Source organism: Centruroides sculpturatus, unplaced genomic scaffold (assembly GCF_000671375.1).
Source record: "Centruroides sculpturatus isolate CEXI.00-Female unplaced genomic scaffold, Cexi_2.0 scaffold896, whole genome shotgun sequence".
Taxonomy (NCBI): domain Eukaryota; kingdom Metazoa; phylum Arthropoda; class Arachnida; order Scorpiones; family Buthidae; genus Centruroides; species Centruroides sculpturatus.
This window is the reverse complement of record NW_019385166.1, coordinates 271,134-284,511: the sequence shown is the minus strand read 5'-3', so window position 1 is coordinate 284,511 and position 13,378 is coordinate 271,134. Positions and strand designations below refer to the sequence as shown.

At 32.3% G+C, this 13,378-nt stretch overlaps 1 protein-coding gene across 2 annotated transcripts in view; it reads right to left on the bottom strand.

The window, feature by feature from the left end:
- Positions 1–13,378, bottom strand: part of LOC111635669 (neuropeptide CCHamide-1 receptor-like) — a 32,429-nt gene that overhangs the window by 9,734 nt on the left and 9,317 nt on the right. The window contains exon 1 of one of the 2 annotated variants that reach the window (XM_023380698.1): positions 9,589–9,634. The exons of the other annotated variant lie outside the window; for it this stretch is intronic. The gene's annotated coding sequence lies outside the window, so the exon portion shown is untranslated. Of the gene's footprint in view, positions 1–9,588; positions 9,635–13,378 lie in introns of those variants that run through there. 2 annotated transcript variants of the gene reach the window in all.

The window sequence follows — 13,378 nt, the reverse complement described above, 5'->3', positions numbered from 1 at the left end:
AAGCTCAGTCACATTTATATGTTTAAGCTCAGTCACATTTATATGTTTAAGCTCAGTCACATTTATATGTTTAAGCTCAGTCACATTTATATGTTTAAGCTCAGTCACATTTATATGTTCAAGCTCAGTCACATTTATATGTTCAAGCTCAGTTACATTTATATGTTTAAGCTCAGTTATATTTATTAAATGTTTATGTATACTCTGGTTAAAAATCTGGTTGAAAATATAAATAAATACACGTATGTCAAAGAAATACATAAATAAAAAAGTGTACAGTGGTACCTCAGGTTACGAACGCCCCAGCATACGAAATTTTCAGGATACGACATGAAATTCGAACATATTTTTGCTCCACGATACGAANAAATCATTGATCCAAACTGACTGCTATTTGCTACTGAGGAGAACTGTCACAATACATAAGAGGTGGTCAATTCTTCTCTCCAAGGTGATTTATCATCTCGGAATTTTCGAAATGAATAAAAAAATACTTGGAGTTTTGAGAATACCGCGATTAAGTGGTGTACTCGAAACGTTATTACACTTATATAACTGCCCTTTATTTATTTTTTTTAATATAATATACGATATAAAACACTTAGGAACACGACAACACCACGAGTTATTTAATAAACACTCGAAAGTCGTGACGTTTATGAGTGAACTTACAACTTGACCTCATATTAAATTTTATATATAAGTGTATATAGGGATAAGAGAGCAAAGATTTCTTGTTATGAAGTTAAATAAACAGGCTTAGAGGTTAGAGTTAATAAATTACTTCACTCGTCTTCATTTTCAGATGACAAAACCTTTGCAAGTAATGATACTAAGAAGATCGAGTTATCTTCTTTGTATATATCTAATTGGAGCACCTTTTTGTCTATACATAATGAAGATAACCCCAATTACATTGGTCAACTACTAGCAAAACATTTCCTTCAGGGCACAGTGGAATTTATTGATGTATTCAGTAGAGCGATGGTAAATATTATTGAAATATTCAGTGTAAACCGTAGAAAAAGTTCAAAGTAGTAATTTTTTACACCACCAAATCTTCGTTCCTGTTATCCTCTTAAGAGTTGACTAAGTGCAAAATGTAACAAGAAGTAATCGCGCTTAATCTTGTGACTAAGTACATGTCACACAGTGGATTAGTTAAACATACAACGTGTTTTCTCTCGAGATTGTTCTATATATTTATTAAATAACTGCACGAACGAATGTATATTTTACTTTATAAATAATACATTTATATTATTTATGAAAAAAATATTCTTAATATGAAAGCTGTCTTAGAGAAATAAGCTGCAAGAAAATCGATTATTAGACGTCAGGAATAAATCGTGTTATGTCTGCTACACTGGTTTTTCTATTAATAAAAAAACATTCTCAATTGTAACAATAGTTTTATCTACGTAATAATACGCCACTTGTTTCGTATTTTATCAAGACACTGCGACTAAAAAAGCATTATTGATCGACCTTGTACAAGCTGTTACGATAAAGCTAACCGCAAAGCTTAGAAATTAACTTTTAATATGCCAGTGTAATCAAAAAGTAAGGAGTTATTACTACGTGTAAAGGATTTTCTGTATTTTTAGTACAAGATATTTCACTTATACGCTGTATTATCTGCTCTGTTCGATTATCCGAAAACTCGCCTACTCAGCATTACCCGGTTAACAGAATTTCTACTGTAATTTTAATGCAGTTTCTTACTAGTTCTATAAGAATTTCTCTATTGGCGAAGGTGCCAGCAGAGATTTGTGTAAGAATACAATTGTTATACTTTATATTTTGATCTGGAAAGGAAACATGGCAACCGAATGTAATCGTATTGTGAATTTTCTTTTTGTGTTTGACGATATTCCATTGTTTACCCTTCACGCAACTTCTAAACGTATCATCAATCTATTTTCGGGACATTAATCGAACTCTTCTCCACATTTTCTTTCCTTTCCAGTACATTAAAGACTGGAGATTCCCAGTTAAATAATTTTCCATTGCTTCCATGTTTCTTTTTCTTCTACTCTATAAGATTTCGCTTCTGTATAATTCATTTCGTAACGTAATACATCGCCGTAGCCAATCTCATCTTTAAACACGCCGTCCTTGATCGATAACACGGGACATTTTGTAAAAATTCCACTAATAAAACTTTAAAATAATAATCAACGAAGCTATCGCGTAAACAAACATACAATTGTGACGTTTCCTTTACGTCATTAAACCAGTTATGAATACGAAAATCAGCCGCGTTATCATTATATTAATCTCAGTGCGAGTTTCTTTCCCCTCATAGCAAACCATTGATTAATTCCAACTCATCACACATTATCCATAACTACACACCATTAATATCATTTGGTTTTTTTCCCTTTTTGTTTCGGATAATTTGTTTCCTTTCGGTTCTTCGGATGCCATTTACCTCCACACCTTAATGGCAGACGTATCAAGTAATATGTGATGGCCCTATCTTTTTCCTGCTCCTTTCTCGCATACTAATACAAAATTTATCACATAAATTACACCATTTATCTATCGTTACGACACCAGAAATAATATATTTTATCTTCATTTCTATCTTCCCAGTCCTCTGTGTTTAATTCTATTTTAAGGCATTTTAATAATTTAACAAATGACTCGTCCCATTCCCTTTTAAATCCTTTCCACTGCAATCGGCTATCCTTTATTCTAGGATTAAAAGCAAAACTTTGACAAGTCTAGTTCGAATGTAATCTAAAGTTAGTTGGGCTATTATGTCCGGTGTTCATAATTCTTCTGTTACTGCTACTCCTTCCACGTATTCTGACTTTTATCTTCCGTCTTACATTCTATCAATGTCACGACCTTACAGCAGATTTTCTGCAATTTTTTTATCTTTTTTGTAAGCTGCGAGAAGGATTTTCTCAACTTTACTAACTTGTGTAACACGAGAATTTTTTAGAAAATTCCTTTTTATTTGTGTTTCTTACAATTTTATATATTACTTTTGATAAATTTTACTTGTTATTCTGTTTTTTCTAGCACTTGATTGAAGAACGATTTAAGATGGAAGATTGAAGAACGATTGAAGATGAACGATTGAATATGAACGATTGAATATGAACGATTGAATATGAACGATTGAAGATGAACGATTGAATATGAACGATTGAAGATTAACGATTGAATATGAACGATTAAATATGAACGAGTGAAGATGAACGAGTGAAGATGAACGATTGAAGAACAGGGAATGTTTGTGTTATCAAAACACAGGAACTCCCTGTTCTTCAATCGTTTTATTTCTTACTTCATCAGGATGTTGCTTTTAAGATTTGCAGAAAATTAATCAAATACACTGAAATTGAAGGTACGAATGTTTAGTAAGACCAGCTTATTAAAATTTAATAAAGTAGCAAACAGTATTGAATAATAATTGATAGTACTGCCAGCGCCAATAAACTGAAATTGGAAGTAAAAAGGGTGCAAGTGTACTGAAGTATGGCTACTAAACATATTCGTTAATCAAGTACTAGAGAAATTCATGTATAATTTCACACCAAATATCTTGCATACCGCATTAATGCTTAATAAATTAATGCCATTTTTTTATTGATTAATTAGTAACAAATCTTGAAATAGGGTGATGGAAATTTGTGGTAAACAATTCTATCGTATCTAAACTCAAATATCTCGTGTTAAAACTAATTTATAACGAAATTTATCAGAAATTTTAAATGAGTAGATTATATTCTTTCGGTATGGAATTAAATAATGAGTAATCTAATTCTTTGGCATAATTAATGTAGAGGAAAAATCCATTATCTCACTCGTTTAAACAATTTCTACACACGACTCAACTAATTTAGTTTATTATCCATACAATTAGCGAGTTTAAGTTATGGTCAAAAGCGTTAATGCGCTTCTACTATCTGTCGTGTGCCAAAAGGCACAGTGCGGTGTGCAGTCAACTGATAAGTATTCTGCTATCAAACAGCAATTTCGATAACCATAAAGGGGTAAGATTCTTAATTCTTCTTCTTTCCAACCTCTGGGACATCATAAAATATTTATAACTAAAGAAATTGCTGATTGTAAGTATCATACAACACCAAGGAGGGATGACTACATGGATATCACGAAATCACACGTGTTTCTGCAGTGTTGAGTAGTTATTTTGCAAATTATTATCGATTGTTATCCTCATATCCGTGCTTCGAACGTCATTATTAGGATTTATAACATAAATAAACGAAATACAGTATAACTATAATTGATATAAATGAATAATGTAGCGCCATTATATGCAAAATAAGCAATTAATCTTCGAATAATTACGCGTTATCGTGAAAAGAAATTTTAAAAAAAGGGTCAAAAATTAATAATCATCGAGATCCATACTCGTAAAATTTAATTAGGTATGAATTTTTTGTTATAATTAACTGATTAATCAGGCTGTGGTCTATACACTGGGCTGCTTAAGGGGTATAGAATTCGAATAAACTGTACATATTTTATTCATTTTAATAGCTTTAAAGGTCTTAAAGAAAAGGGAAAAAATGACACGAGTACATTTATTTAATCCCTAAATTAAAAATGGCTTTCTGTTCTCGCCACTGACCTAATTTACATACCGTAACGACGGTCTATCGCCTTTTTATTTTAAATAATGTAAACAATATATTATCATTATCGTTGGAAGTGTTTGTAATAATTTAAAATAATATTGTGTGATTTCTCTCTAAGTAATTACTTAAAATATAAAGGATATTGGTAGTGTTATCCTTTATTCTTTGCTAAGTAATTTTACAAATGTGTAGAGGATATGGAGAAATTTTCACAGAAAACTTTAGAAAATTAACCATTCTGCAGCTGTTGTAAAATATATTTACACTTATTTCTATACAAATTAATTTTTCTAGCGTACAAAGTAAGGATTTCTTTCTTTCTTGTGTAAAAGTTCTTAAGTACTTTAATACTTAAACCAAATATTGAAATAATAAAGCATTTGTGGCCTTTAAACACGGTTTTTATTTTTCTATGTGATAAAGTTTTTGATAAATTTAATTAAAAAGTATAAAAAGATTTTTGAATTTCCTGTATTTTGTTTATTTTTCGAACATATCAGAGAAATGTTCTATTTTTTTCTCCTTATAGGCTCGAAAAATACACTTTTCCTTTGTGTGTTGCAACGTTTCCCTTCTATGCAACAGTTGCCCCTGTATGTTAGAAAATATGGAACCTTTCCCCTTGTAAGTTGGAAAATATGGAACTTTTTCCCCTGTATGTTGGAAAATATGAAACGTTTTCCCCTGTATGTTGGAAAATATGGAACCTTTTCCCCTGTATGTTGGAAAATATGGAACCTTTCCCCCCTGTATTTTAAAAAATATGGAACGTTTTCCCCTGTATGTTGGACAATATGAAACCTTTTCCCCTGTATGTTGGAAAATATGGAACGTTTTTTCCTGTATGTTGGAAAATATGGAACTTTTTCCCCTGTATGTTGGAAGATATGGAACCTTTTCCCCTGTATGTTGAAAAATATGGAACCTTTTCCCCTGTATGTTGGAAAGTATGGAACCTTTCCCCTTGTAAGTTGGAAAATATGGAACTTTTTCCCCTGTATGTTGGAAAATATGAAACGTTTTCCCCTGTATGTTGGAAAATATGGAACGTTTTCCCCTGTATGTTGGAAAATATGAAAACTTTTCTCCTGTATGTTGGAAAATATGGAACCTTTCCCCCCTGTATTTTGGAAAATATAGAACCTTTTCCCCTGTATGTTGGACAATATGGAACCTTTTCCCCTGTATGTTGGACAATATGGAACGTTTTCCCCTGTATGTTGGAAAATATGGAACTTTTTCCCCTGTATGTTGGAAGATATGGAACCTTTTCCCCTGTATGTTGAAAAATATGGAACCTTTTCCCCTGTATGTTGGAAAGTATGGAACCTTTCCCCTTGTAAGTTGGAAAATATGGAACTTTTTCCCCTGTATGTTGGAAAATATGAAACGTTTTCCCCTGTATGTTGGAAAATATGGAACGTTTTCCCCTGTATGTTGGAAAATATGAAAACTTTTCTCCTGTATGTTGGAAAATATGGAACCTTTCCCCCCTGTATTTTGGAAAATATAGAACCTTTTCCCCTGTATGTTGGACAATATGGAACCTTTTCCCCTGTATGTTGGACAATATGGAACGTTTTCCCCTGTATGTTGGAAAATATGGAACTTTTTCCCCTGTATGTTGGAAGATATGGAACCTTTTCCCCTGTATGTTGAAAAATATGGAACCTTTTCCCCTGTATGTTGGAAAGTATGGAACCTTTCCCCTTGTAAGTTGGAAAATATGGAACTTTTTCCCCTGTATGTTGGAAAATATGAAACGTTTTCCCCTGTATGTTGGAAAATATGGAACGTTTTCCCCTGTATGTTGGAAAATATGAAAACTTTTCTCCTGTATGTTGGAAAATATGGAACCTTTTCCCCTGTATGTTGGAAAATATGGAACCTTTTCTCCTGTATGTTGGAAAATATGGAACCTTTTCCCCTGTATGTTGGAAAATATGGAACCTTTTCCCCTGTATATTAAAAAAAATCTATGGAGCATTTTCCCCTTGTGATGAAAAAATATGGAAGATATTGTATATAAAAAGTCTACTAAAATATGACCTATTATTATATATAAAATGCAGTAAACGAAATAGAGTGAAACACCAGATATGAATTATATATTCGTATTTAAAGTTAAAAGCGAAATATGCTAATGAATATTTTAGATACACCTGCGAATTACACAGCAATTCGAATAATGCCCTCGAGTTATAATAAACATTTATGTAGGTAACAATTTAGGAAAATATTTTACTTTTATCAATACAATTTATACATTTAACTCGACCGCATTCGTTAATAACTCATTAAACTTGTAAATTAAATATATTTTAATTAAAGTTAAACGTAAACGATGTTTACAGATAAAAGATTCTGCTGTTCTCCATTTCAAATTAGTATTGTCTTGCGCTTGTACACCATACTTCTCCCGATAACAATAGAGTAATGCCGGTCATCTATGTAACTCCCGATTAACTATATAAGAACTTCCGGACTAGTTTATAGGGGTTTCACGTCCCTAGTCTTTCCATCCCTCGTGTTTCATCTATCTAACACCGTTCTTGAGATTTAAGGAAGAACAAACAGACAAGCAACAGTGGTAATTCAACACAGATTCACTTCAAGATAAACTTTTGTATGGCATTCACTAAGCAGTTTTGACAGATTAAATTTTAATTTCAGTTAAATTTAAGTTTCCACCTTGTGTTAAGCTTACGGTAATTAAATTGGTAAATCGTAACTAATAAATCAAAGTTACGATCGATGGTAACCGCTCCCAAATATATTTATTCCTCTAGAAGTCTTGATCGACGAAGAATTTTGGAAGTTGGAACAAATAAAGATCTTCATCTCTTATCGCTTACAAACAAGGAAATTGGATTTAAAGGAAAGAAACTTGTTATATGGGGAATTGGATTTAAGTGTTTTAGAAATGGAGTTTGTGATAAAAGGAAAAGAAATAATCAAATTTTCCACTTCGATATCATTTAGTACAAACGTGTTTTCTTCTTTAGGTAAAGAAATATAATGGAAATATTAAGAATCTTCTGGGAAAATACTCTTGAACGGTTACTTTTGTATCTGTTAAAGCTTAAAACCTTGTTTTCTTTTACCAAAAGCGAGCTTTTAATGCAGTGAACCCTTTTTTAATGAAGGTTTCTATAGTGTTTATGAAAATATCTGACATTTAAAAGATTACCTTGATACGGAATGAAATAAGTTTAGTGTTCTCGAAGCAGTTTATGACTGAAATTAAGGAGTTTATGTTCTATGAAGACATTCTGTTTAGAGAAATTTACATAATGAGAGTATAAAAGGATTAAGAAACACTTGTAATGACTCTTCGAGGCCAACAAATTGTAAAGTTTGCAATACAAGTCGAAGTTTACAAACATTTTAAAAATAATCATTTCTAAAATAAATTAACATAATTTTAGAAGATAATCTTACACGGAATTCAGTATTAGAGAAAGCCAATCGAAGAAATGTGAAGTGTTACTTAATATAGCAAATTAGTACTTAAACTACTGGTAATATGGAATAAATGGGTGTAAAACACATCTTATCTGTACATAAATTTATGGTAATAAGAACTTTTTCTCTTCTCGATACTACCTTTAGGTTGTTCTCTAAAGCTACAGATCCTTTTCCCATGCACCATTTACAAATCATTTTCCCTAACACCACTTACAGATCCTTTCTCCTAGAGCTGCAGGTTCTTCTGGACTATCTACAGAACATTTTACCTAAACAATCTACTAGTCCTACCTCAATCATTCTCAAACACTGTGCTACAGGCTGCAGCAAAATATGTTATTTTGCTGCAGCCTGTAGCACAATGCTCTTCTATCATCATTGTTCGTTTATACATATAAGAGCATCTTTGATGTGCTATCAACAATTGTAAATTTGCCACAGAATCAAACACAACTACGCGAGAGCATCTTCGGATATTTCTCTAGGAGAAAGGACCCGAAAATAAACCAGGCTAACACGGAACTTAATACGCTGTCAGGTGAATAATTATTTACATATTTTCATTTTTAATCTTCAGGTAGAATCTTAACTTCCTGTTGAAAAGTTTCTTACTAAACATTTCTATAATGTTCAGTAGTCAAGTTTAAAGAGGAGCTTTTGTTCGTGAACAAAGCCAAGATAATTAAATCGATCCCATTCAACAGATTCGCCTGTAATTAATAGAAACAAGTTTAACGAGAATCTCGTTTGAACAGGAGACTATCACCATGATGATAATCACCATAGGGTCGGTTAGTTTCCATCACTTAACTACGTTTTTTGTTTAAAGTTTCTTTTGTTTATAAAGTGGCATTTCGTTTAGTATCAAGTGTATATTTGAAGAGGGGAAACGTCAACTGGGTGTCGTATAATATCCATCATTTCCAACATTCTGCACAGATGACAAACGTTGAAAGTCACGAAACGGGCGAAGTATACACGCAACATTTTTCTAGCAACAGGAAGAGGGCAGATCAATTCACCATTTTAAACACTTATCACTTGTATTCTGCTGCTTTGTTTCCACAGTTCGGCTTCACCTTTCTTGTATTTAAGTAAAATGTAAGCTAACACATAGCTTAACAGTACAGCAGCTTATACAGTAGAGATCGGAATGTCTACGGAAGCGTATAGACTATTACTTCCGGTTCCAAGTATTTATTAATTAAATTTCAAACGGGGGTGTAAAGTTTTAATAACTACATCCAATGTATAGCTAAAGGGGTTGTACTGTACTATACATTCAATTTAAATGCTTAGACACATAATGCATATTTTAATACTCGAATTAATATTTAAAAAAATAAACTTATACACTCATAAAATACGTATAAATACACGAAAAAAGTTGTATATATTTAGTTATACGCACTTTATATATAATTTTTCTACGCGGCATTATACTGTCAAAAGTAATAGAGGGAGGAGAGTAAATAATCTGTATATAACGATATAAATTTACCTGAAATTTGACGTAAGAAGTCCATGAGTAATGTTTTTTCCATATAGAGACACCAAAATGCCAGCAGCTGTCACGAAATGCGGCTTTTATGGGCGAAAACTCCCGGCTGCGACCTCTGGTGGCCACTTCTGCAATCGGACAGAACTCGAATTTACTACGTTCGTATCCCATTGTACAGTACGATTATTGTTGGAGGTAAAGAAAGTATATCCAGGTGTACCTCGTCAATCGATATTTAACCTCGTGTAAGAATAAAAAAAATATATGTATTTTATAACTTTAAAACAGTTAAAGTTAACAGGTAAATTGTCTCCTAAATCATACGAGATTACGGTAATAATAGGGTATAACTTTATAGATCCAACTGTACTTACGCTTCGATAACTAATTTGTCATTGTTGAAAGTGTTATATTAATTCCCAATTTTAAGTTCACTCCCAAATTATGTACAGTACACCTGACATTTATCTTGTGTAGTGTACTTTACAGGCTTGTTTTTGTTTACGTAGGTGTTTATGATATGGCTATTGTTTAATCAAATCCCTACCCACTCATTGTACGCTCCAAAAATAGTTATCCAATATTTATTCTGTTATTTTTACTTTTAAGAGTCGTAAGAGAACAAACAGGAGTTTTGATCGACATTTTAATTAATTGATTAAATGGCAAAATTGTTGTGTATGGATTATGTAAACACTGAAGATTTGACAGGTATTAACTAATTAAGCTTTGTTATTAAATTTTATACCGTAAATTCGTATGAACTACGATAAATAAATATACATAAAAACCTGTAGTAACCTGAGAGTCTCTGTTGCCTGGATACAGGATGCTGTCCTGCGTGGATTTGCCCACAGGTGTTGCAAATTTTAGATACATTACCAGATCCTATATACTCGTGGATGGCCAAAGCTGGCATCTCATCTGAACCCACAACATATCTGAAAACAGGTAAAGAAGTGTGGCTGGAGATAATACTAGGAAATCTTGTCTGTGTGCTAGAAAATGGCGAATGTGTACGATTTCCTAAACGTACCGCTATGTTCCTCGCAGCACTACTCGCCTTGCACCAGCATGCCAGGAGTGGTAACAGCGGGATGAAGCGCTTAGCAGTGGTCCTCCACATACCAACACTGTAGTACTCCGTTCCTATACAGAATTGTAACTACTGTAGTAGCTAAAAACATGCCTGTACGATGCCGTCGTACAGGAACGTCTGGCATTTGCTCTCGGGTACACTAAAAATTATGAAGAAGGCATTCCATTCCGAGAGCCTTAATATACAATAACGAAGTAGCTATTTTAAGACATTCTGGTGGCATTACCTGGCGTGAAATGTGACCTATCCGAGCCAAAGCGGTATACCAAGTTTTGCATTAATAAAACAAGTCTATTTAGACATGTATCTTAACGATAATATAAATTCCCAAAAGTCAGTTAACCGCGTTGATATACATAAGAAATCTGTGAAATTCTGTCATATTTTGCATCGAACAAAACTTGGTTAACTGACTTTTGGACCACCCTGTATATACACGTTATCAATACTAATTTCTCACTTTATACTCGAGTTTGTTAATTAATATGGTATTTTAATACTTTTTTTAATGTACATTTTACTATTTTTGATGATTAAAAAGTTAAATATCTTTTTAATACATTAACCTTGGATGAATATCACTCCACAATGGTAACTCTATGAATATTGTGTGTTGTACTCCACTCCGCACAACAATATGGCTTTTTTATTGTCCAAATAAATTATTTATTTATTTTTGCTTCATGATATGTTATAATAAGATGTTTCAAGTATAATAAACAAATAAATCTTACTGGTATGTGAACATTAACATTACAAAGGCTGTTTTTTCATTGTAAGGTAAGCTGTAGAAAGCAATAGGCTTACACGAGAAGTTACTTTCATTGCATACACACAATTTTAAAAACAGTAAAAAGACTGTTTATGATAGTGACATTGATTTTCTCTATCTTAAAACATACAGAATGGAGTAAAATTTACGATTATTTCGTGCCTCTGTGGCTTTGTCTACCAATTAGAGGCGAGTATTGGTGGGTGTGATAAACCCAAACACTTCATCACGTTTGCTACTTATTTATTGTTGCTGAAAACAATGCCAGAAAAACAGAAAGAAATAATTAAAAAACAATACTTTGTATAAGGTGGTTCACAACCCACCATACTTATCAATTCAGATACATGATTAGACTTTTGACCCCCCTATAACACTGTTGATTTTTCCGTTTTATATGAATTCCATGTTGTACGAGTCACTTAGATTTTACAAATACGTGAGCCGTTCACAGCCCAGCACAGGTATTTGTAAAATCTAAGTAATTCGTACAATATGAAATTCATATAAAACGGAAAAATCAACAGTGTTATAGGGGGTCGACTACATAAATACTTATCTAATCTGTTAACACGTAATCTGTTCTTACATTAAAAATGAGTGTATTGAATCAATAGGTTCTTGCACGTGACTTATGACGCTTGTTTGAGTAATACGTCACATTGGTACTAATCCGACGCGTTGATGACGTCTTAACCTGAATTAGAATTAAATATGGCGTCTCTCGAAAGCGACACTGTTAATATTTTAAAAATAAAAAATATTTATAGCTTTAACCGGTGTTATATATTTATTTACTTTAAATATAATTCAAAATTATTTTACTTCCGCATATACATAAATATGGCCTCCTTGTTTACACGATAAACACTTGAATATAGCGGGGAATTATGGTCATTTTTTTTGTAAACTTCGCTATATTATCATTATCTATAATTTCGTGGATAAAAAGATTGTGGCTAAGTTTAAATTACGACACGACACGTCATTTAAACGACAAATTTAAAAAGTAATCGTGTGATGACGAGGTGCGAATGACGGCTTAAATACGTAATTTGCTCAATACCCGCATTTAGAATCCCTCTTTGGAGCACTTAATATGAAAGCTAAGATGTTACACAGTTGCATAATTCATGATATAAGCCCTGAAAGCGTTATAACGTCAGCTAAATCTGTCTGAGAACTTTTATTAACCCATAAATTATGATTTATGTTACTCTGATACAGGTTCTGTAACTAATTAATCAGTAATTATTCCACTGTTTTAATTCTAATTTAATCCATTTTACAAATTTATGACATTCGTTACAACAATTATAAATAAAACAATCAGCTATGACAATTTTAAAATTGAAGTGATCAATTCTTGAAAATAATCTGTTTTCTAATTATTGTAACTGATTATTTTTGTAAGTTTTATTTATTAATTATTGTAACTGATATAAACCGGTCAATTGCAGAGATTAAATGTGTTATAACAATTACAAAGTAATCAGTTACATTTGTTACAAGTTCTTTTTACGTTTATTTTGTAATTATTGAAACTGACTAGCTTCATCGATTGTTAAAACTGAATCGATTGTTGTAACTGATTAGCTTCATAGATTGTTTGAACGGAATCGATTGTTGTAACTGATTAGCTTCATAGATTGTTTGAACGGAATCGATTGTTGTAACTGATTAGCTTCATAGATTGTTTCAACGGAATCGATTGTTGTAACTGATTAGCTTCATAGATTGTTTCAACGGAATCGATTGTTGTAACTGATTAGCTTCATAGATTGTTTCAACGGAATCGATTGTTGTAACTGATTAGCTTCATAGATTGTTTCAACGGAATCGATTGTTGTAACTGATTAGCTTCATAGATTGTTTGAACGGAATCGATTGTTGTAACTGATTAGCTTCATAGATTGTTT